The sequence below is a fragment of the Lactuca sativa genome, chromosome 5 (genome assembly GCF_002870075.4).
Source record: "Lactuca sativa cultivar Salinas chromosome 5, Lsat_Salinas_v11, whole genome shotgun sequence".
Taxonomy (NCBI): Eukaryota; Viridiplantae; Streptophyta; class Magnoliopsida; order Asterales; family Asteraceae; genus Lactuca; species Lactuca sativa.
In genome coordinates, this window is record NC_056627.2 from 306,239,712 (window position 1) to 306,266,273 (window position 26,562).

Here is a 26,562-nt window from a genome sequence, read left to right on the forward strand (position 1 = left end):
TCCATGGACTATGGGCCTATTTGTAAAATCCATCTAGTTAATAGTGCTTAATGTGTTAATTGATTCATTGGGATCACACACAAGAAAAACAATCTAAACGCTATTCTTTCACTCTCCCTCACTCTCTCTCTATCTCCCTCTCTCTCTCTCTCTCTTTCTCTCTCTCTCTCTCTCTCTCTCTCTCTCTCTCTCTGGGACCAAGAGCAGCCAAGGGGCTGTTCTTAGGAGCATAATTCTTGTTCATTTCAAGCCTTAATTCGTATTGTTATGATCCTCCTTATCATTTCTTACAACTTGATTCATAACCTTATTCAAATTTTATGATTTCATCTTCACTTCTACACCTATTTATTTGATTTGTATTTCTTTTTTTTATTTGCAAAGAATTGTATGTTATACATCACCTCAAGATCCTATCTTCACCCCATATATGGTGGATGATATACCTAGATGTTTACATGTTGCAAAAGATCTAGATAATCCTTAAAAATCACCAAGCAACAACTTGTGTGATGATGAGAGATGGATCTTGCAATTGTTATAGTTTTGGAATTATTTTGATTTGAATCTTTTTATATTCATATCATGATGTTAAGATCTGAAATAACAATCTTTTTAGATCATCAAAGATGTGTAAATGAGTGTTTGTGCATTTAAAAGATCATGGAAACCCTAAAAGGGAGAATTGTGATTTTATGTGCTTTATGTTTACTTTCATGTTGATTATTATTACATTCTTGTGGCTAAATGAAATTCTTATAATCCATAACCCATTTTAGTATCACCATGATCATGGGGACTGAATTGCGATGATGAGCACATCTTAAAATGTGTTTCAAAGGGTAAAGGATGGATAAGCCAAAAAGGAATCAAGGGTGGCTATAATTCTGTTTTCCATCAGATCTATAGTCATTTTGTAAAAATCATATATTGAGCTCTAGAACTCAAACGGACCCCAAATTAGTGCCCAAAATTCACATATTGAGATGGATAACTTTCTTAAGAAAGCCAACCTCATTGATAAGGACTTTATCTATGGGCAAGAATGGCATCTTTGCTGTTAGGTCTGATCTGGGTCTGTTCTGATATGTCATTTTATTTTGGTCATTACTAAGGGTTGGAAAAGGATCTACGGTGATTCCAAGTGTCTATATGTTCCCTATATATTTTTAATTTAAGATCTAGAGAACATGGGGTGTTATTTCCAATTATAATCTGGTTAGAATGGATCCACACTCCAGATCAGTGGGCAGTCACCATCTTTGACTAGTGATGTGATTGTCCACATTGTGAAATTTATATTCGGAGGTTGGGAAATGATTTTCATTCAATTCCAACTCTGAGACTTTCATTTTTATGTCCTTTACTTCTCTGAATTTTGGTTGGGTCGATTCTACTCACAAGTTGGGTAGAATTGGCCAACATCACTGGACTGTCCTGTTGGAGACTGCAGTGATACGCCTTTTTGTAAAATTCATATTTAAGTCATCCTTTGGTGTTAGAAGGAGTTATTTATAGTAAATCATAGTTTCCTATTAAATTCATATTTAAATCATAGTTTCCTATTAAATTTAGTTAAAGCTAATTTTCTATTTTAGATTTTAGAGTAAATCCATGTTGAACAGCTGGTCTGTTCTAGAGACCTTGTTGTGATTACTCTATTCTCAACTCATGGCTTCACTACTTCTCCTTTCTAACCTTTAGTCCTTCTTAGGTGAGGTTTTGAAGCTTTCTCAAACTTGGTAGCATTATTTTATTTTTAGTTATCCTTACTACTCACTCAAGGTGAGTTCTCTCACACCGTTGTATTGATGATTGCGTTTGCTAGTTAGCTCGTGTGTGATTATTTGAATTTATTAGAAAAGCATGCTATATAACTATTGTTTTAACTCGTACATGTGCACTGTATGTAACTATTTATGGTTACGAGGACACCACCAAAGGATACGGATTTTGCGGTGCGGTGGGTAGGTGACATCAGCAATGTAATACTCATCGTGAGGTGCGGTGATTAAGGCCATATGATACGGGATCTTCCCGGTGTGGCTCAAACGTAAAAGTCCTTATTGTATTATAGGCATTGATTCGTTCTTTTTTCCTTATTATAACTATAATTGAAAAATGGATTAGGGCTAGTAAATATGAATTTTTGTACAATGTCTAGGTTTGAATTCAATAAGCTTTGTGCTTACGGTTTTCCTTATAACTTTTTAGGTGATAAGATTAAAGAGGCTAAGGCTTGACATGGAGCACTGCGACATCGCCACTAGTTATTTTTGTTGGGACCTTATTATTATTACTTCCGCACTTATTTCATATGATTGTTAAGTTAGATGGATTATATTATGACTATTTCAGTTGTTTTAATTTATTTAAAGATGGTTTTTAAAAGTTTAGAATTTTTGCAAAAAAAAAAAATAGATGGGTGTCACAAGTTGGTATCAGAGCCACAGTTTGAGGGAACTAGACATTCTTGTGGATGTTCTAGACTCAAATTTGAGGCTCTATAAAAGTTTATTTTCTTTTAAAACATTTTCAAACCTTTTGAAGACTAGTAGTGGAAGATGTTGTGGTGTGCCGGTCAGCCAACCAAGTAAGCCTTATTTCTTATGTTAAATGTTATGCTAAATTGTTGACTATGAATTGGATTCTACTAGCCTTAAAATATTAGATTACACACTTAGTTAGTGTTAACATGTGAGAGAGTTGTAAAATTAACGGCTAGAGCGAACTGGAAATTTTGAAACAAGACACGAATGCGAAATTGGAACTCGTGTGGAAGGTAGTAGAAGGGCCCCAACTATTTCAAGCATCGGTGTCGGTGTTGGGTCTGGGCAAGGTTGAAAAAAATTCAGCAAGCTGAGTGTTTCGTCTTCATAGAAATATCTAGGCTGAATTATTTCTAATATTTTCCTTCTTCTGCGGATACAGATGACTTTGCATGCTCGACTTAATCAGCTCCAAATGGAGCAAGTTGGGGATATTTTCGCTGAGGAATTCAATAACGCTGTCAGCGAACTAATCCTGGGTATTTCTAGGAAGATATAAGTAAATTGAGTGGGTCAGGTTGGGAAACCCGGTGAGTACATAGGGTTTTCAACCCACAGTAATATAATTATTATGTTTAATCATCAAACAATTAACCCACTTACCCATCCCCATTATTTTCTTTACTCTTAAGGATCTATCCTAAGAGTCATCTATCCTGCATTTGTTTATTCCGAAGTCCCTTGCTTCCAGGGTTATAGGACTAGCACTAAATCCATAGCTGCCAATGCTCGTTCGTAAAGCACTAATTCCATAGCTGCTATAGTTTATTTATCGGGTACTAAATCCATAGCTACCAGTGCTTATCTAATAGGTACTAAGTCCATAGCTACCAATTCCTAACAGGTACTAAATCCATAGCTACCAGAGTTTATCTAGTAGGTATTAAGTCCATAGCTAACAATTCCTAACAGGTACTAAATCCATAGCTACTAGTGTTTATCTAGTAGGTAGTAAGTCCATAACTACCAATTCCTAACATGTACTACATCCATAGCTACCAGTGTTTGTCCAATAGGCACTAAGTCCATAGCTGCCGATGTTTATTAGGCACTAAGTCTATAGTTGTCTATGTTTACTCACATCATCTTTTATCTCTCATCATTCATCTATCCATGTCATACCCAGCATATTTGTATATATAAAATACATATACACTTTAAATCATTTAAAACATGTATAAAAATATTTCACCCAGCATAGACGGCAAGCAGTCAGACAATATTCACACATAGCATGTAATTTATATTAAATACTTCATATCTATGTGTAATATGAAAGGGACCATGCACTCACTTGGTAAGGTGGTGACACGGCGCTTGGACAGCACTTCGTTACTCTTAACACAATTTTCCATCGGCAAAACCTAGTATCATTACCACTAGGGTTTAGTCTAATATTCACCGAGACTAATTAATAGTCTAGCTATTATTACTATTATATAAGCGTTAAAAAACACCCTACATAACTAGTAATAATAGCCCAAATAATTATTTCAAGGTCCTAAAATCATTACTATATTGAAACATAAGTTATACTAAAGTTAGGATACGTACAACTCACTTACAGCGGGTTTCCTTGGAGACCAGGCTCTGCCGGAGCAGAGTTTCTGAGTCGAAAGGCTCTTTTCTTGAGGCTTCGGGAGCCTCGGGGCTTCCTTCGGGTGCTAGGGGGTTTACCTAGACTTTAGGGGGCTTTGGGGCTTTAGAGAGAGAAACAAGAGAGAAAGAAGGGTTTGAAGGTGTGAGGAAGTGAGGGAACTCGAAACCTCTATTTGTAGGGGTGCTGACTGATGGATTCACCAAGTACGAGGACCTACTCGCTGAGTTGGGGCATGTGGCAGGCTTCCGGTGGTGCCACGTGTCCAATTCTGGTGGTGCCACGTCACCCCCTATTGCGTATTAGCCTTCAAACTTAGAAAAATCATAACTCTCTCTTACTAGCTCCGTTTCCAATGTTCTTTTTTTCAACGCGTAGGTAAAATCAAGATCTACAACTTTCATTTAGGCTCCATTGGCTAATTCTCGACCGATCTCAAATTTAATATTAGGAGGCGTTTAGACTGTTAAATGACCGTGAAGAATTCGTAACTACTTCATAAGGACTCCGTTTTCGTCTGTCTTTTTACCGTTGAGTTCGTATTAATGATATCTTCAACTCTCATTTAGGTTGCGTAAGCCAAAAACCGCTCGAACTAAAAATCGAGTTTCGGGTCGTGCACTACTAAGCCAAATCTTAGAAAATTCATAACTTCCTCATACGAAGTCAAATTTGGGCGTTCTTTTCTTGTATGTTCTTGGTTTAGCATATAATACAACTTCGGTTTATATTGCTAAGGCTAAAAGTCGCTCCATTGTAAATTTACTATTTACGCTTCCCGGTGTCGTGCCGGTTTTGCCGTAAAACTTCGACGGGCCATAACTTCTTCGTTATAACTCGGATTTCGGCATTCTTTATATGTACGGAAATCTTGAGACATATTCTACAACTTGGTTAAGACTATTCATTATAAATAATCTTTTGCCAAAAAGTCATTTTCGACACTTATTGCCTCTAAATTAGTAGCCCGGATCTACGGGCGTTATATAGGGCATCATTGGAAGAATTGTAGGGCTCCCCTGTGAGTGCAGTTCCTCATATTACTTTTGCAGTTCTCGTCTGCTATCACTGAAATGAGACGGGACACAAGAATCCCGAATACCCGAAGTTGAAGACCGGTAAAGGAGTCGGGAGTACAAATCCCACAATTGCATCGTCCTTTAAAGGACCCACTATGGTGATTCGAGGTCGTGCTCACCAGATGACTGCGGAGGAGACGGTGATTACAACGACAGTGGCAGGTAAATTTCTTTTTCCTTTCTCTCCACCATTGCATTATTTAATAGATGGTAGTTAGAATTGTATACATGATTGTATGTCGTGAATCAGGCACTTATTTGCTAGATTCCGAGCCCGCTGTTGTTATGTCTGATAGTGGTGTTACCCATTCTTTTGTATCTCACATGTTTATTAATCGTTTGGGGCGTAGTATAAAAAAATTGGCTCGCCCAATGGTTGTCGAAGTTGCCGACAACCGCACTATTTATGTCACCGTTGTTTATCGGGGTTGCACTCTTGAGTTTTCTCGAGTTGAATTTCCCATTGATCTTATCCCTATTGCGATGCCATAGCTCAGCGTTATCGTAGGCACGGATTGGCTTGATGCGTTTGATTCCTAAATCCACTATCGAAAGAAGATAGTTCGTGTTCAAAACCCAAGGTGTGGAGAGCTTATTATTTAAGGGGACATTCCCTGCCCGACGATGCCTTCTTGCTCTTCTGCTATAGCACTGGACAACGTTCCTATCATTTTCGATTTCAACGATCTCTTTCTGGAGGAACTCCATGGTTTGCCATCTATTCGACAACTGGAGTTTCGCATTGGTTTGGTGCCAGGCGCGACTCCGGTAGCTAAATCTCCTTACAGCTTGGCACCACCTGAAATGAAAGATCTCCAAGATTAACTTCAGGAACTAAGTGGTAAAGGGTTTATACAGCTAAGTTGCTCAGCATGGGGTGCTCCTATTCTCCTTGTGAAGAAGAAAGATGGATCCCAGAGAATGTGTATTGAATATAGGGAGCTAAACAAGTGCACAATAAAGAATAGGTACCCGTTGCCACGTATTGACGATCTTTTCGATCAGCTTCAGGGAGCGTCTTGGATTTCCAAGATTGATTTACATTCCAGTTACCATCAGATGCGGGTTCGTGAAGAAGACATTGAGAAAACAACATTTCGTACTCGTTATGGGCATTTTGAGTTGGTGGTGATGCCTTTTGGGCTTACCAATGCACCCGCAACGTTTATGGATCTCATGAACCAGGTGTGTAGACGGATGCTTGACCGTTCGGTCATAGTGTTCATTAATGATTTATTGGTCTATTCTAAGACCAAAGAGGAGCATGAGCAACACCTTCGGGAGATTCTCGAAACTCTGGCAAGAGAAAGGCTTTATGCTAAATTCTCAAAATGTGAATTTTGGTTAGAAGAAGTTCAGTTCTTCGGGCATGTGGTAAACAAACACAGTATTAAGGTCGATCAATCCAAGGTTGATGTGGATAAACAATGGGAGATTCCAAAAACATCTTCTGAAATTCGCAGTTTCTTGGGTTTAGCCGATTATTACCGAAGGTTCATTGAAAATTTCTCTAAAATCACCTTGCCACTCACCCGATTGACCAAGAAATTAGTGAAATTCGTTTAGGGCCCGGAGCAATAATTTGTGTTTGATGAGCTGAGGAAGTGATTGTCTGATGCTCCGATTTTGGCCTTACCTGATGGGGTTGAGGATATGGTGGGTTACTATGATGCATCGCTTTAGGGTCTTGGTGCCGTGTTAATGTAACGAGACAAGGTGATAGCCTATGCCTCCCGATAGCTGAAACCCCACGAACGGAACTACCCTACTCATGATTTGGAGCTTGGGCTGTTGTTTTCGCTCTTAAGATTTGGAGACACTAGATTTATGGAGTGAAGTGTATCATATACACTGAGCATAAGAGTATGAAATACTTGTTTGAGCAGCGGGATTTGAACATGAGGCAGATCAGATGGTTGGATGTGGTAAAAGATTGTGATTGTGAAATTCACTATCACCCCGGTAAAGCTAATGTGGTAGCTGATGCTCTCAGTCATAAATAATCTGCCGAACCGATTTGAGCTAAGTGTCTCTGGATGATGATGGTTTCGTCTTTGTTAGATCTAATCTGTGACACCCAAAAGACGACAACACTGTAAGAAAACATCAAGCGTGAGAAGATTAGGAAAGAGTTGCCTAAGATGGAACGAGATGGGCGGGGTTTGCTAACTCGCGATGGTAGGGTTTTGGTTCCATATACCGGGAGAAATCGGAAAACCCTAATGGACGAGTCTCATAAGTCAAAATTTTCTATCAACCCTGGTGCTATTAAAATGTACCAGGACCTTTAGGAGGGTTACTAGTGGCATGGAATGAAGAATTATGTGGCTCGATTGGTGGAAGAATTTATGACATGTCGGAAGGTCAAGGCGGAACACCAGAAACCACATGGGAAGTTGCAACCATTGGAGATTCCTCAATGGAAATGGGAGCATCTAACCATGGACTTCATTACAAAACTTCCTAGAACTGCCCGAGGAGCCGATACGATATGGATGATTGTTGATTGTTTGACTAAGAGTGCTCACTTTATGGCTATAAAGGAGAGCTCATCGGCAGAGAAATTAGCCGAGATCTTTGTTCAGGAGATTGTCTCATTACATGGGGTGCTCGTTTCTATAGTCTCTGATCGGGATACCCGACTTACTTCTCGGTTCTGGGAGAAGTTTCAAGAAGAGTTGGGCACACGATTACATTTTAGCACAACCTTCCATCTGCAGACAGACGGGCAGAGTGAGCGGACGATTCGAACATTGGAGTACATGCCTAGGGCATGTGCGATTGATTTTGGGGGTAGTTGGAATGACCATCTACATCTAGCTGAGTTTTCTTATAACAACAACTATCACTCGAGCATTAAGATGCCTCCGTATGAAGCCTTGTATAGGAGAAAGTGCAGGACGCTCGTATGTTGGGGTGAGGTTGGGCAGAGGGTACTTGGGAGTATTGATATCGTGTTACGGACTAAGGAGAAAATCCAAGTGATTCGGGATCATTTGGTCACAACGAGGAGTTATTAGAAAAGTTATGCCGACAAAAGACGCTCCGATTTTGAGTTCTAGGTTGGAGATTATGTGTTGCTCAACATCTCCCCTTAGAAAGGTGTGATCCGATTTTGAAAATGGGAAAATCTCATACCCCGATTCAATAAACCTTACAAGGTCATAGCACATGTTGGAAAGGTGGCTTACCGTTTAGATATGCCTGACGAGCTTAGTCTAATTCATAATACGTTCCATGTGTCTCAGTTACGAAAATGTGTTGTTGATGAGACTGCTCTGATACCATTGGAGGACATACAGATTGACAAGCGTCTCAATTCTGTTGAGAATCCAATCTCTATTTTAGAACGAAAGAAGAAAGGTCTTCGCAACAAGACTATAAAACCTGGTTAAGGTGCAGTGGCAAAATAGGAAGGGTTCGGAATGGACTTGGGAACCGGAAGGTGAAATGAGGGCTCATTATCCGGATCTATTTCGAGGACGAAGTCCCTTCTTAGTAGGGGAGAGTTGTAACGCCTTGGTTTTTTCTCGGTACATTTAGTTATTTTAAATTAATTATTCTTGTAACCGTGGGTTAATTTATTTAACCAAGGTTTGAATTCTTATGTTATTGGACTCTTTTTGTCATCTTGTAAACTTCTTTTATTAAATTCCATGGGCTATGAGCCTATTTGCAAAATCCATCTAGTTAATAGTGCTTAATGTGTTAATTGAGTAATTGGGATCACACACAAGAAAAACACTCATAACCCTAATCTCTCTCTCCATCACATCGTCCCTCTCTCTGTCTCTCTCTCTCTCTCTCTCTCTCTCTCTCTCTTTGGGATCAAGAGCAGCCAAGGGGCTGTTTTTTGGAGCTTAATTCTTCTTCATTTCTAGCCTAGATTCATATTGGTATGAACCTCCTTATCATTTCTTACAACTTGATTTATAACCTTATTCAAATTTTATGATTTCATTTTCAGTTCTACTCCTTCTTATTTGATTTGTATCTCTTTTGTTATTTGAAAAGAACTATATGATATACATCATCTCAATATCCTATATTCACCCCATATATGGTGGATGATGGACCTAGATGATTACATGTTGCAAAAGATCTAGATAATCCTTAAAAATCACCAAATTACAACTTGTATGATGATGAGAGATGGATCTTGTAATTGTTATAGTTTTGGGATTATTTTGATTTGAATCTTTTTGTATTCATATCATAATGTTAAGATCTGAAAACAAAATCTTTTTACATCCTCAAAGATGTGTATATGAGTGTTTGTGCATTTAAAAGATCATGGAAACTCTAAAAGGGAGAGTGGTGATTTTATGTGCTTTATGTTTACTTTCATGTTGATTATTATTACATTTGTCACATCCCCAAACAAAGGATGACGGAAACGTCTGGGGGTGGAGGACTTCATGTATAGTATCACAACAACGTGTATAATAGTGCTCAAAGTAAATACAACCATCATAAATATAATTGAAAATTTTACACCAATGTATATGTTTACATGATTCAAATCAATTACATTATGATGATGAAATGAACTGTTTAATGATTTATCGTCCCATCCTCAAAACATTGCTGATTTCCTGTTTCACTGAATTCCTGAGAATACAAGTTGTTTGAAAAAGTGTCAACACAAAGGTTGTTGAGTTCATAAGCTTATTAGATAAAGAGTTTGGAAACCGTTCTTTGTAATGTCTGGTGTGTTACCAAGAAAAATCCAATATTTTCCTTATAAATGTTATGTGGTTCTAAATACCAGGACCGAAAATGAACAAGTATTTGTCATACTTAAGGATATAAAAGTGGTTTCAAATTGGCGTAAAAACCCTTTCTGAGTTGAGAAAACTCCCGTAATGAATGGTGTGTAGTCTTACATACCAAGACTGAAAATATACAACAATATCTGTAATTATTGATATAAAAAGTGATTTTAAATCGACATAAAACCCTTTTTGATTTGACGGTGTACAAGTATTTTTCCATACTTAAAGTAATTTCTGTGAGCTAAATCGACATAACTCGCTAATTTAAAGTTAGAACCCGTAAATCTTATGATTTGTTAATACCACATGTGAGCTATCATAACCATACTTGACTTAGACGGCCTCGTAATGCAATGTTCTTCAGGCGTCGCCGTTAAATGACACTTGTCACCACAGACCTACCGGTCTAGCTGTTGCAAGCAGCTCAGGTGTGGGTTTGTCAAACCCAACATAGATCTATACACAACTATCATGTTCTCCCTACAAGAGACTCTGGTTACAATTTACAGGACTTTTTGAATTGGTTACTTTGGAAGTAACCCGAAGCGAATGACTCACAAATTTATTCATTAACAGATTTACGTGAACTAAACTGAAAACCTTTGGTAAATAAGTTTGAGAACTAAATGATACATAAACTATACCTATTATAGTATATCCAAAACTTTTGTAATGTATAAGAACTCTTTTATGAAAATGGATTAGTGTTACGAATCCATAAACTATGCTTATTATAGCTTAATATACGTGTTCTAAATGAATGAATAATCTTATCATGAATGACTAAGTTTCAGTTTATGATGATAAACTAACTAGGAAACACATTCAATATTTAGAACTTATTGTTATACACTTTGCTCAACATAATACAAAGTGTTATGAAAGTTATATGCTGTTAACTAATTTTTAACCTTTCTGCGCTATTTTAGAAAAGTCGTAGAAAAATCATACGTAGTCGAAAACTAAATCTGTAAATTCTGAAAGTTCCTAAAATGAGTCTAGTTTACTCATCATTTTTATCATGATTTTAATGTGTAACAGCCCGAAATCTCAGGTATTGTTAAATTATGTTTTTGGGGTGATTTAAGAGGGGACTCGGCGAGTTGGAGCCTATACTCGTCGAGTAGGACCGCAGACTTGGTCGCGGGTTCGCGACTGGACTCGACGAGTCCAGATATGGACTCGGCGAGTCTACGCTGTTTAGCGAAAACCCTAATCGTTCAGGTTTGGGACGTATAAAGGAGACTTATTGGCCGTCATTGTTCATGTTAGCCTTCTGAGAAGAACCCTAAATCGATTGTGTGCATCTGGAGCAAGGATTATAGGCCGTTGTTGATTATAGAAGAGTTGTTGTGCAAGGAAGAGAAGGGATTGGCTAAAGGAATAGCAAGGGAGTCACATTCTGATGATTGGGGACACAGAGAATACATCATCCAGGTAAGAATTCGAGTAAACTCTGCTATGTTGATGTGATTATGGAATTAGGGTTATGGAACCCTTTTTGTGAATAGATTGAATGTTACCCTAGTCCCCTAATCGATTGTAACCCTGTATTGGGACCTTTGGAGGTCCAGAATGTCCCATGTCTGTGCATTTCGGGAATTGATGAAGGTTTTGGATTGGAATCCTTATGCCTTAGGTCAAAATGTAAATTATGAATCATATGGTGTATCATGAGCACTGAAATTAGGACTTTACGTGATGGATCAGCCTAGGAAGGCCAGACCTAGGAATGGTCGAAGCAGTTCTAACCTTAGGATGCAGTTTGAGCGGTTGCATGGCATGGACTCGCCGAGTTCGATGAACAGACTCGGCGAGTAGCTTGAAGATTAACTGGGACTCGTCGAGTTGTTCTTCAGACTCGGCGAGTTGAGTCGGGGTGGCCCCGCGATTCTTCTAGGAGTAACTCGTCGAGTCAAGGAGGATACTCGAAGAGTAGATAGGGAATCTCAGAGAGTTGGAGGACGTCTAGACTCGCCGAGTCGACATGGTACTCGCCGAGTCCGGTCGAGTTGACCGTTGACCGTTGACCGTTTACCGTGGACCGTTGACCAGAGTTGACCTAAGTCTGACTTCTTAGGGATAGTTATACTTAGAAGATATAAGTGTTAATGAGAGATATGTGATGTTATAGGGAGGTTGTAGCTCGTCGGATTGTGCACGAGTGATTTCAGGATTTGCTAGCTTTCAGCATTCACGAGGTGAGTCTTCTCACTATACCGTACCCGGAAGGGTTTGACTGTGTGACCGGAAGGTCAGATATGATATGTGATATGTATGTTATATGTGGTAATTTGTTTGTTATGTATGTTATGGGCCGGAAGGCAATATGTTGTGTGATGGACCGGAAGGTCGGCGTGGGTAGGACCGGAAGGTTTACCCAGCAGGGACGGAAGTCCCCTGAGACACATGGACCGATAGGTCAGGGCCTGGAAAGGCGTATGTGCGTAAGTTGTATATTGGGGAACTCACTAAGCATTTATGCTTACAGTTGTTATGTATGTGTTTCAGGTACTAGCGAGGACCGTGGGAAGGCGCCGGCGTGATCGATACACACTGAAGGATGTTTTTATGATCTTGGGATTTAGACTATTTGTATCTGACATAATACTTAAATTATTTATGCCTTGTTTTGAATGGAAATACTTTATTTTTAAAATGAAAAAAAAAAAATTGTTTGAAAATTTGCGTTGTTACAATTGGTATCAGAGTCTTGGTTTGAGGGATTCGGGTGCACCTTCGGGCGTAACTGAACTCAAACCGAGGATTTGAGGAAAACTTTTACAAATAGAGGCATAAACTTCTATGAATGATTTTGTGGTGAACAAGAAAGAAGCAGTGTGTACGATCAGTCAGCCCCCGAACGGTAAAGATCCCCAAAATACCTTACAATATTATATGATATGAATTGTTATGCATGCTAGAAGACTAGGTATTCATGATAGGACTAGAGTGGCCTGATTTGTGATGCCTTAGTCTAGGGAAGTTTGCCGATATGAGATGCTTTGCTAGGGTGCGAGTAGATAGTGCATAACAGAAGTAGAGTACTCACTATCCGGGGTTTGGGGAGGAAGATTTGGGATGAATGTTGATGCGGTGTGGTCGGTAGTATTGGGCCCGTACTACCGAAGACACCGGGTCAGTGGGAGACCCAAGTAAGAATCCCTGGATATCGGAGATTGAGTAGGGTTGCGTTATCGAGTGCGATTACACTCGATGGAGTGTCTGATAGTTTTATGTTGTATTTCAGAGACATCATGGTTAGACCACGCCACGGAGCGAGTTCGAGCGGTGTGAGTGACGAGGAGATTCGTCAGATGATTCACGAGGAGGTAGCGGCGGCGATCCGGGCTGAGATCCCGGAGATGTTTGGGTCTATTAAGACCACCCTGAAGGAGACGTTTGATGAGCGGTACGCTGCATTGACTGAGGCTGCAACCGCCGCAGCTACCGCAGCTGTGGCCGCTGCTAGGCCACAGGGGGGTGACTCGTTGCTGTTCTGAGAGTTCAGCAACACGAAGCCACCAGAGTTCGATGGGACGCAGGATCCGATTGCTGCGATGAGGTGGATCGCGGATATAGAGGGGTGCTTCTACACTTGTTCATGCCCGGAGCACCTGAGGGTACGGTTCGCTTTGAACCAGCTCCGTCTGGGAGCGAAGGACTGGTGGAAGTTCGTGACGGCGAACTTCACTTTGGCAGAGATTACAGCAGTGACATGGGAGGGGTTTACTGCTATGTTCAGGGACGAGTACGTTCCCCCGGTGGAAAGGGAACGATTGGTTCAGGAGTTCTTAACCCTCAAGCAGGGTACTGATTCGGTTGCGGCGATCACGCGGAAGTTTCATGAGAGGGCGATGTTCTGTCCCGAGCTGGTGTCCACTGATCAGGCTCGGATGAGCCGGTACTTGGGAGTGTTGAGGAGGGATATCCGGGAGTTTGTGTCAAACTCCACCTACCATACTTTTGCTGAGCTTCAGGCGAATGTCAGGAAGCGCGAGATCGAGTTGGAGACCCAGGTCAGGGAGGAGGCCGAGTCTCAACGGGTGGACCGGCGACCGGCTCAGCCCCAGCCGACAGCCAAGTGGATAAAGTCCGCCGATTCGAGGACAGGAGGTTCGAAGGGCCGCACTTGCGGAAAGTGCGGCAAGGGTCATGATGGGGCATGTCGATCTGGTTCTTGCTACAAGTGTGGCAAGGAGGGGCACATTGCTAGGGAGTGCCCCAAGGGGTTTACGGTTTGCTTTCATTGCAACCAGACAGGCCATAGGAAGGCCGAGTGCCCTCAGCTTCTTCAGGGATCTGCACCTGCTGCCAGAGCTACTGCGACTCGACCGGTGAAGGCCGAGGCCCCGAGGGCTCGGGGGAGAGCCTTTCAGCTGACTGCGGAGGAGGTCCGCGCTGCGCCCGATGTTGTGGCAGGTATGGTGTAATTCATGTATTTATTTTTTTAATGTCGAGACGTTATGCTTATGTTATATATTATGCGTAGGTACATATCTTGTGAACTCTGTGTCTGCCTTAGTGTTATTTGACTCGGGTGCGAATAGATCCTTTGTATCTTTAGCCTTTAGTCAGCATATCAGCGTTAGTCGTGAGTCGTTGAGTCGGCCTCTGAGGGTTTCTATAGCTGACGAGAGAGTGATTTGTGCCACGGAGGTTCTCCGGGGATACGTGTTAGAGATTTTCGGGGTCGAATTCCCGATTGACCTGATTCCTATTGCGATGGGTGATGTCTGTGTCATCGTGGGCATGGACTGGTTGAGCCGATTCGGCGCTGTCATCGGCTGTGAGCGTCAACTGGTGACTATACGAGACCATAGTGGGGGAGTTCTTTCGGTGTACGGCGAGGGTACCCGTTCGGGATCAGCTTTTTGTTCGGCCGCTAGGGCGAGGTAGTGTCTACAGCAGGGCTGTAAGGGTTTTGTGGCGTATGTGATGGATACGCGGGAGGTTTCCGAGAGACCGAAGTCAGTTGAGGAGGTCCCTGTGGTGCGTGAGTTTCCAGATGTTTTCCTCGAGGAGCTGCCGGGAGTACCTCCTATGAGGCAAGTAGAGTTTGGTATCGATCTAGTTCCGGGGGCCGCGCCTATTGCTAAGGTGTCTTATCGTCTTGCACCTCCAGAGATGCAAGAGTTGTCCTCGCAGCTCCAGGAGTTGCTGGGGAAGGGATTCATTCGGCCGAGCAGCTCGCCTTGGGGAGCCTCTATTCTGTTCGTCAAGAAGAAGGATGGTTCACACCGGATGTGCATTGATTACCGGGAGTTGAACAAGTTGATGGTCAAGAACCATTACCCGTTACCGAGGATCGATGATTTATTCGATCAGTTGCAAGGAGCATCTTGGTTTTCCAAGATCGATCTGAGGTCAGGGTACCATCAGGTGAGAGTGCGGGATGAGGATGTCCAGAAGACAGCGTTTAGGACGCGATATGGGCATTATGAGTTTGTGGTGATGCCATTCGGTCTCACCAATGCCCCGGCTGTGTTCATGGATCTCATGAACAGGGTATGCAGGCCGATGTTGGATCGGTCAGTGATTGTATTTATCGACGACATTCTGGTGTATTCGAGATCTAGAGAGCAACATGAGGAGCATTTGAGGGAGGTCCTTGAGGTATTGAGGTCAGAGAAGCTTTATGCAAAGTTCTCCAAATGTGACTTTTGGTTGCGGGAGGTCCAATTTCTAGGACATGTTGTTAATCAGAAAGGGATATTGGTCGATCCGGCCAAGGTTGAGGCGGTGATGAGTTGGGAGGTGCCGAAGTCACCCTCTGAGATCAGGAGCTTCCTTGGGTTGGCAGGGTATTATGGGAGATTCATTAAGGATTTCTCCAAGATCACAGTGCCGCTCACCAGATTGACCCGCAAGGGTGTTGCATTCTCATGGGGGCCTGAGCAGCAGACCTCCTTTGAGACACTTCGCCAGAGGTTGTGCGAAGCCTCGGTATTAGCTCTCCCGGAAGGGATGGAAGATTTTGTAGTATATTGCGACGCATCGATTTCGGGACTGGGTGCAGTGTTGATGCAGAGGGGTCATGTGATAGCTTATGCGTCGAGGCAGCTGAAGCCTCATGAGGCGAGATATCCCACGCATGATTTAGAGTTGGGGGCAGTAGTGTTCGCTCTCAAGATTTGGCGTCACTACCTGTATGGGGTTCGATGTACGATATACACAGACCATAAGAGTTTGAAGTATTTGATGGATCAGCCCAACCTAAATATGCGACAGAGGAGGTGGTTAGATGTGGTCAAGGATTATGATTGTGAGATCCTGTACCACCCAGGCAAGGCTAATGTGGTAGCCGACGCGTTGAGCCGCAGGGCGGAGAGCACTCCATTGCGAGATGTATGCTTGAGACTGACTGTGATGACTCTAGTATTGGATGCTATTCGTGGGGCACAGGCCAAGGCTGTACGACCAGAGATACAGAAGAAAGAGCGGGTCGTTGGGTTAATTTCAGAGTTCGTTAAGGATGGACGAGGGCTTCTGACGTTTCAGGGTCGGATCTGGGTACCGTTCGTGGGCGGTACGCGTATTACTTTGATGGAAGAGGCTCATAGATCGAAATTCTTGATCCATCCCGGTGCTACGAAGATGTATTTGGATTTGAGGAAAGAGTATTGGTGGCCCTGTATGAAGAGGGACGTTGCATGGTTCGTTGAGAGGTGCTTGACCTTCCGTAGGGTTAAGGCCGAGCACCAGAGACCGCATGGCAAGTTACAGCCATTGGAGATCCCCGAGTGGAAGTGGGAACAGATCACTATGGATTTCATCACCAAATTGCCAAAGACTGCCAGGGGAGTCGATGCAATTTGGGTGATTGTGGATAGGTTGACGAAGAGTGCACACTTCCTTGCCATCAGCGAGAGTTCTTCAGCGGAGAAGTTGGCGGAGATATATGTGAGAGAAGTGGTATCTCGGCATGGGGTGCCGATCTCGATTGTTTCAGACCGTGATGTACGCTTCACTTCCAGGTTCTGGAAGAAATTCCATGAGGAGCTGGGTACTAAATTGCATTTTAGTACCGCATATCATCCCCAGACAGACGGCCAGAGCGAGCGGACGATTCAGACGCTGGAGGACATGCTTCGAGCATGTGTGTTGGACTTCGGGGGTAGCTGGGATGCATATTTACCCTTAGCAGAGTTTTCCTACAACAACAGCCATCATTCGAGCATTGGTATGCCACCTTTTGAGCTGTTGTATGGTAGGAGGTGTCGGACCCCCATTTGCTGGGGAGAGGTGGGACAGAGAGTGTTGGGCAGCATAGAGATCGTGCTTCAGACGACAGAGCAGATTCAGCAAGTTAGACAGAGGTTATTGACCGCCCAGAGCCGACAGAAGAGTTATGCAGACAGGCGCCGATCCAAGCTTGAGTTTCATGTCGGCGACTTCGTTCTGCTGAAGGTCTCTCCTTGGAAAGGAGTGATTCGATTCAGGAAGTGGGGCAAGTTGGGGCCCCAGTATATTGGGCCATTTCGTGTGATTGCAAGGATAGGCCGGGTAGCCTATCGGTTGGAGTTGCCAGCGGAGTTGGGGCAGATCCACGACACTTTTCATGTGTCGCAATTGAGGAAGTGCATAGCCGATGAGTCGGCAGTGGTTCCATTGGAGGATATTTAGGTGGATGCGAGCCTAAATTATGCTGAGAGACCAGTGGCCATCAGGGATCGGAAGATCAAGGTTCTGAGGAACAAGGAGGTACCTCTGGTGTTGGTTCAGTGGCAACACCGTAAGGGATCGGAAATGACTTGGGAGCCGGAACGTGAGATGCGGGAGCAGCACCCGGAACTATTTACAGAGTGAGACTTCGAGGGCGAAGTCTAATCCTAGTGGGGGAGAGTTGTAACAGCCCGAAATCTCAGGTATTGTTAAATTATGTTTTTGGGGTGATTTAAGAGGGGACTCGGCGAGTTGGAGCCTAGACTCGCCGAGTAGGACCGCAGACTTGGTCGCGGGTTTGCGGCTGGACTCGACGAGTCCAGATATGGACTCAGCGAGTCTATGCTGTTTAGCAAAAACCCTAACCGTTCAGGTTTGGGACGTATAAAGGAGACTTATTGGCCGTCATTCTTCATTTTAGCCTTCTGAGAAGAACCCTAAATCGATTGTGTGCATCTGGAGCAAGGATTATAGGCCATTGTTGATTATAGAAGAGTTGTTGTGCAAGGAAGAGAAGGGATTGGCTAAAGGAACAGCAAGGGAGTCACATTCTGAGGATTGGGGACACAGAGAATACATCATCCAGGTAAGAATTCGAGTAAACTCTGCTATGTTGATGTGATTATGGAATTAGGGTTATGGAACCCTTTTTGTCAATAGATTGAATGTTACCCTAGTCCCCTAATCGATTGTAACCCTGTATTGGGACCTTTGGAGGTCCAGAATGTCCCATGTCTGTGCATTTCGGGAATTGATGAAGGTTTTGGATTGGAATCCTTATGCCTTAGGTCAAAATGTAAATTATGAATCATATGGTGTATCATGAGCACTGAAATGAGGACTTTACGTGATGGATCAGCCTAGGAAGGCCAGACCTAGGAATGGTCGAAGCAGTTCTGACCTTAGGATGCAGTTTGAGCGGTTGCATGGCATGGACTCGCCGAGTTCGATGAACAAACTCGGCGAGTAGCTTGAAGATTAACTGGGACTCGTCGAGTTGTTCTTCAGACTCGGCGAGTTGAGTCGGGGTGGCCCCGCGATTCTTCCAGGAGTAACTCGTCGAGTCAAGGAGGATACTCGACGAGTAGATAGGGAATCTCAGAGAGTTGGAGGACGTCTAGACTCGCCGAGTCGACATGGTACTCGCCGAGTCCGGTCGAGTTGACCGTTGACCGTGGACCGTTGACCAAAGTTGACCTAAGTCTGACTTCTTAGAGATAGTCACACTTAGAAGATATAAGTGTTAATGAGAGATATGTGATGTTATAGGGAGGTTGTAGCTCGTCGGATTGTGCACGAGTGATTTCAGGATTTGCTAGCTTTCAGCATTCACGAGGTGAGTCTTCTCACTATACCGTACCCGGAAGGGTTTGACTGTGTGACCGGAAGGTCAGATATGATATGTGATATGTATGTTATATGTGGTAATCTGTTTGTTATGTATGTTATGGGCCGGAAGACAATATGTTATGGGCCGGAAGGCAATATGTTGTGTGATGGACCGGAAGGTCGGCGTGGGTAGGACCGGAAGGTTTACCCAGCAGGGACGGAAGTCCCCTGAGACACATGGACCGATAGGTCAGGGCCTGGAAAGGCGTATGTGCGTAAGTTGTATATTGGGGAACTCACTAAGCATTTATGCTTACACTTGTTATGTATGTGTTTCAGGTACTAGCGAGGACCGTGGGAAGGCGCCGGCGTGATCGATACACACTGAAGGATGTTTTTATGATCTTGGGATTTAGACTATTTGTATTTGACATAATACTTAAATTATTTATTCCTTGTTTTGAATGGAAATACTTTATTTTTAAAATGAAAAAAAAAAAATTTGTTTGAAAATTTGCGTTGTTACATAATGACTTCCAACTTGAGTGAAAAAGTCCATAATCACAGACTGGTCCGGATGGGTGTTTGAATTGATAGGAAGTTTTGTAAAAATCACCATAAATTGTAGAAAAATCGTATGGAGATGTGAAATTAGTCATTTTAAAGATAAGAACTGGAACTACAAACACCTAAAACAGTTTTGAAGACGAAAAGGTTTAAGTTTCCCAAAACAGTCCGTGAATGGAGTCCAACTTTTCTGATGAAAGCTGTTAGAAAAATTTAGTTATGTTCTTAGTGTTTTAACTTGTATTCCCCCCTTAAAAACTTAAGAAAACATGAAAATGTAGGGTTATAAACTCACCTTATGTGATTTCAGTAGATGGATGATGGAAAAAAGAAGTGTTCAACTCAATAACACTTTGGGAGATTGCTTGAAGATTCGAAGATCTAACACCAATAGGATGGAGTTTGTGTAAGATATCTATGTAATGAGTTCAAAAACTCTTAGATCGATTAGATCTTTCACAAGAACGATAAAAGCTATGAAACAGTTTATGATTAATATGAGTATGAGCTCAGAACAAAATTAAACTTATGCTTATGATTCAAAACTGAGTCACGCCTCAGCAGAGCTCGATTAAGAACTTCCGCTGTAGAGGTGAGCTAGGGTTTACAAGCAATGTAAAATGAAAACAATAAAAGCGATAACATCTAAGTCTTCATGCATGCAGCTTATATACTAAACCATAATACAAAATAATGCACGGTTGGACAGGCCCAATACCGACATTCAAACTAGGCTATGGATCGAGCCTATGACGCAATCCAATAGACTCTATAATCTCCCCCTTTGCGTCAAATGAGGCATGAGATTATTTCTTATGAACAGGCTTCACCATCTTAATAACTTTGAATAATCGAGGAATAATGGCAAGAAGAGTTTATCTAAACTGAATGTACCACCTCAGCATGTCAACGAATAGCTTCTTATCAGCAGCACTTTTCTGGTCGCACCTTTGGATGATCTCCAAGATATGCTCGAGACAAGTTGTCGAGAAAAGGTGTTTGTCGACAAGAGCGAACAAGCATTTTTGGCCTTCGCCCCTGAGGAACATGACTGTATGGTACTTCGAATCGATTTTCCCCTTGATCATGGTGTTGACATTGCCAGCTTTGCCCATTGTTTTGATCGTTGGTCACTTGTGTATGGCTGAGGCAATCTCCTGGTCCATCTTCGCTACTTCATGAATGTTGCAAACAAGCATACGCTTGACATGATCGATGATAGGCTGATACTCTAGGGGATTCGAAAGTAGATTGTTGTTGACGAGTATCTAGTCATGGGGATTGAGGTTCAGTAGATCAGCAAGGGAAAAATGGTGGACTGAGCCTTTGGTTCCTTGAGTCACCCTGAAATTGACATTGATAAATTTCCCTGTTGAATAGGGCTTCATCACCTTGACTGTGGTTATCTTCTTTGAGCTCCAAGTTTGGTATTGAGGTTGAGCAAACTCCAAGTAAAACTCCAATAGATCCCTATCTACCTTTGGGTCCGGAGATGGAATGGCAATAGTTAAGTTGACATAGTGGAAGATGAATGCCTTTCGAGTGATTGGCATATCGAACTGTGCATCCTTGGAGTTGTCAAGGCCAAAGGACATTATTGGCTCGAGCCATAGAACATTTGGCTCGTCGATTGCACACCGCTGGAGCGAGTCTTTAGTCCATACTGGAAACAAAGACTTTTTCTTCTCAAGGAGCTCCACCTCCTTTCGCTTCTGTTCTAGCTCAGCACGCTGCTTCATGGTGATTTCTTCCGTTTGTTTTTCATAAGTATTGTTCTTTGGGACAGGTTTCTTGGGAATGTCGACATACACATCATCTTCATTGTCTGTGCCGTCTTCACCAATCTTCTTCTTCTTCTTATCTTTGTTACTGACCGACGCTTCATTAACCTTCGGTTCAGTAGCCGGTTTTGAGCTGGAATGAGGAGGTTGTTGCTTTGACTCTTTCTCTCCCCCTTGTTTCGGTTGGACCCCATTCACCAGAACACCCTCGATACGACTGAGAACGTCCAATGCTGGTCTGAGCTTGTCTGCCAAATGTCGTCTGACAGTGATAGTGATAAGTGGATCATTCGCCTCGATAAGGTGAAGGAGGATGGAGTGGGCATTGGCAGCAGAACTCCGGATAACCTCCTTTTCTGACTTGAGGTCATTAATCTCTATATTAGCAGTATGCACCTTGTGTAGTTGCAATTTAAGTTGGGCTGTATGTCTGTCAAGCTCGTCCATAATACGATTTTCCATAGCTAAGTCTGCTTCCAGTTGAGTTAAGCGTTCGTTGACTTTAGCATGGAGCGATGCGTTTGCTTCTTCAATGGCATGGCGTGCCGCTTCCAGGTTCGAACACTCAGATTGAGAAGTCTTTTGAAGAGTCTCTACTGAGATGTTGACAATTGCAACATTCTTGGCAGCAACAGCCTGCAAGGAATCTAGAAATAGGTGAGCATCGGAAACTAGTTGATTGAATTTTGCGGTCGCTTCCTTGTACTCCTTAGTCGAGGCATCAACAGCGATAGAGGCATGTTGACATTGGGAAGATGAGGCTTCAATAGCCTTTGCTGCAGCAGATAGTGTAGCACTGTGTTCGACAACAACCGACGAGAACAATACTTTAAAGCAGCTTCTGAGGGGGCACCAGAGGAGGAAGAGGAAAGCAGTTGATTAAGCTTGTCATTTACTGCTTTGAGATTACGTTTGGTAATGGGCTCGTCGTTATCATCCTCACTCTGCACTCGATAAGGACTGAAATATGTGGAATCGAATTCAAAGTCCTCACCGCCCAAAATGGGTGTTGTTTCAGTAGACTGTGTAGGAGATAAGGGTTTTGAAGAAGGTGGAGGTTCGGTTGTGAATGTAGGTTCGGTTGTAAAAGGAGGTTCGGTGACAGGTGGATTGGGAGCAGTAAAGGTAGGTTTAGTAGTAGCGGTAGAGGTTGTATCTGTGAAAATGGGAGTGGGAATAGGAATAGTTCCGAATTGTTGAGAGGTAGTTATTGGAGAGATATGAGGGATTGACACTGGAATTGTAACAAGTGGAAGTGAAGGAGTCAAAGAACGAACTGGAATTTCTGGAGTAGGGGAGCGAGGCGGAGTGTCCTCTCGGTCCGAGCCTCTTCATCAGAACTTTCGTTCTCAGAATATAAGGATGGAGCGTTCTTCTTCTTAGGAGGAACATATTCTGAATCCGAATCGCTTGAGGATTGAAGAATAAGTCTCCTAGCAGGCTTCTTCTGCTTTTTGGGTTGAGGTTGAGAAGGAGCAGCTTTATCACTTTTTCTCTTCTTGGGGGTCTGCCCCTTGGTTGGTTTTGTAACAGGTCCCTCCTTCTGCAATTCAGGTTTCTTGCCCCTCTTGGCTGGCTTGTCAGCGTCTTCAATGGAGCGAAGCATTGTGGGTGTAAGATCACGTGTACCAATAGATTTACGTTTCCTGTACTGTTGAAGAAGATTACTCGATTCTGAGATACAACCGAGCATGGTTTCAGGAATAGAGCCGATGTATGAGAACTTTGTTGGATCAGTGACGATGATCTTCGTCGTATGAAAAGTGGTGATAGAAGAAAGCAAGGAATCCGCCATAATTGGGACACGATTATGATCCATTGCCCATTTGGTGATTATAGTCTAGAAACGCCCACATGAAATCTCCGAATGCCTGGACAAAGAAACTAGGCTTTGAACCAACTGGTGCCAAATAATGGAGCCATAGTCAAGGTTAGCCCACTATACAACCCATACAGCACCGTCATGAATGCCTTGCTAGCACCGTCAGAACCAGCGCTCCGCTTAGATAATCCCTTGAATAAGAGCGTGAAAAGACCATTCCATTGGGGAGGAAGGCAGGACTTCTTGAACTTGGTGATAGTTGTTAGGGTTTCAGTATACCCCATCTGATAAAACATTGTGAACAGTTGGCCAGTTACAATGGAACCAGGGTTTACTAGAGACGGATCTTGAGAAATACCAATTAGGGCACAAAATCGACTCTTGGAGATAGAGACCTTCTCATCTTGAAGTTCAAAGTGGATCCGTTCATTAGCCTTGTCACAGAACGCCGTAGTGTAGACAAGTGACAAGAACGACATAGGAACAACTTCAAACTTTGTCAGTGCATCGACGAGTGGTGAGTATTTGAGACACTCGACCACATACAACATATAGGGCTCATAAACGAAGGGAGTGAGATCAATGATTAGGTTTTGTTGGGGTTTTATAGTGAGTAGGTGTTGACGCGAACTGAGGTATCATGAACAAATGCAGATTCTGCCATTGTAGGATCTTGAAGATGACGATGAACAGTTGCAGAAAATCGTCGGGTTTCTTTGAGAGCTTTTTGGAAGTGATAAGGGTTGAGAGAGTACCGTTCCAATTCCTTTTATACATACAAGGAAGAGAAAGAAGAATCCAGCTGAAATCTTGGAGTATCTCAAAAATAGCGCCTGAGTTGATGTGTGAATAGTTGGCGTGCCGAAGATGACGCAGGAGAGAGAAAAACGTTTCCCTTTTTCACGCCTTTTCATAAAACTCACCTTTTTTCAAATCGCCAAACCGTTTGGATTTCTGCTGAGTCAGCGACCAGTTTATCCCAATCGTTTCCCTTTATGACGCTTGAGTGTTTGTGCCTCGATCATTTGAATCAGTAATCTGTGCGAAACTTAGAATTTGGAAAAATAAAAAAATTTCGTGCAAAGGGTGTAAAAGATAAAGAAATAAAACGATTATTTTTGGGATTATCTGTGATGTCGTATTTAGACATAAAACGATTGATTATGGGAAAAAATAACTTCCTTCAAATTCAAGATGGACATTGAAGTGCTTGGTTGGTTTCCCATGAAATAACGATCAATAACTTGTTGAGAAGTTTTGAAAGGCGTCTTTTAAAGGTTAGAGAGGGTGGCTTTCTCTTTAATTCATAATTTCGATACTTAATATAAGACCAAAAGTGAATGAAGTACTTGTAAGATCATTGTGATCTGTTGAACAAGTAGGTGAGAAATGCTTTATAGTGACGAGAGAATTAAAGAAATCTCAAAAAAAAAAAATTAAACTGGATCTTTTAGGGTTAGAGAAGCCTTGGTGAAAGGCAATCTCATAAGGATCACTCAAAAAGAAAAAGAGATTTCATTGGGTAACAAGTAATATCTTGAATTTTTGAATTCACCGTCAATTCATTAGTGGTGTTGAATTTTGGGTTTCACTTAGTACATAGTGGCATGAAACTAAGATCATGAACGCATATTTTGTATAACCATAAACCTCAGTGGTTAAAACTGAGAGTCTTAGGGGTTATATTGATGAAACGAAATATAATGGAGAAAGATGATGGAGATGGTATAAGAAGTGAATGTACCTCTGCTTTTTAAAGAAAAGAAGGACCAAGCAGAAAACTCTAAACTCAGTTTGAGTAGAGTATGGTAGCTCATGATTAGAGTGAACTTGATAGCCTAGATTGGGAAAACATGATTGGTGTTGATCATGTTATTAAGGCTTCACTCAGAATCAGTTGAGGCTTGAGTCTACATACAACAACATGCTTCTAAGGACGCCTAACTAACGAAAAAAAACTTTTACCTGCCTTAGCTGTGCCATCGAGAATCACACTTAAACAAACATAAAAACGTTAAATATATATATATATATATATATATATATATATATATATATATATATATATATATATATATATATATATATATATATATATATATATATATATTGGATTTTTGGTGAGAATTGACCAATTGAACGAGAAAAAAAATATTTTTGGGATTTTCTTAGTAGAAAAGAAGTAATGATAAAATATACAAAAGAATACATTTGAAATGCCTTGAAAAAATAATAAGCTCAGAAGGACCAAACCCGAAATAGACTGAAAGCTACGTTCATTTTGGTTCATGGTCGGATCGAACCCGACATAGACCGAAGTTCGGTTCATTTCGGTTTATATAGGTTCGCTCTATTTCGTTTGTTACCTTTATGGAAGCGAAGGTGATTTCGGTACTGACTCAGCTTGCATCATTCTTAGGCCTTGTAAAATCTTATTGAAGCTTGCTTCAGTTAAGGCCTTTGTGAATATGTCTGCTAGTTGATCAGTCGTTCTGACGAAGTGAATTTCGACGTTGCCATCTTTGACGTGATCCTTGTTGAAATGGTACCTCAGTGCGATATGCTTAGTCTTCGAGTGTTGCACTGGGTTGTGAAAAATTCTGATTGCGCTTTCAGAGTCACAGTATAATGGGATTTTCTTCATGTTTAAGCCATAATCCCGGGGTTAACTCTGAATCCGTACGACTTGAGATGTACAGGATGACGCAGCAATGTATTCGGCTTTTGCAGTGGATAACGAAACACAAGTTTGTTTCTTTGATTGCCAACTGACTAATTTTCCATCCAGAAATTGACATCCTCCTGTGGTGCTTTTACGATCCAATCCACAGCCACCCGATCGGCATCTGAAAATGCTTGCACGAACAATCCGGAGTTGGCTGGATACCATAGACCGAGAGAGGAGGTTCGCTTTAGATAGTGAAAGATGTTCTTCACTGCTTGAAGATTAGGTTCTCTTAGGTTGTCTTGAAAGCGAACACAATAACAAACAGAGAACATGATATCAGGTCTACTGGCGGTAAGATACATCAGAGACCTGATCATCTACCGATAAAGCGTTGTATCAGCAGTTGGTTTCTCCAATGATGGTGTGATTTTCGTTCAAAAAGCCATCGACACTTTTACTTTGGAGTCACCCGTCATTCCAAACTTGGTGAGCAAGGTCTTGGTATATGCTTCCTGATTAATACAAATTCCTTCGGGTCCCTGTCTAATGTTCAATCCAAGAAAGAAATTAATTGGACCCATTGAGCTCATCTCAAACTTAGTTTCCATCAACTTTCAGAATTCAGCTGTTAAGCTAGGATTCGTGGAACCAAAGATGATGTCATCAACATAAATTGGGACTATCATAAGGTGGTTACCTTCTCGCTTAGAAAGAAGGTTGGGTCAACCGA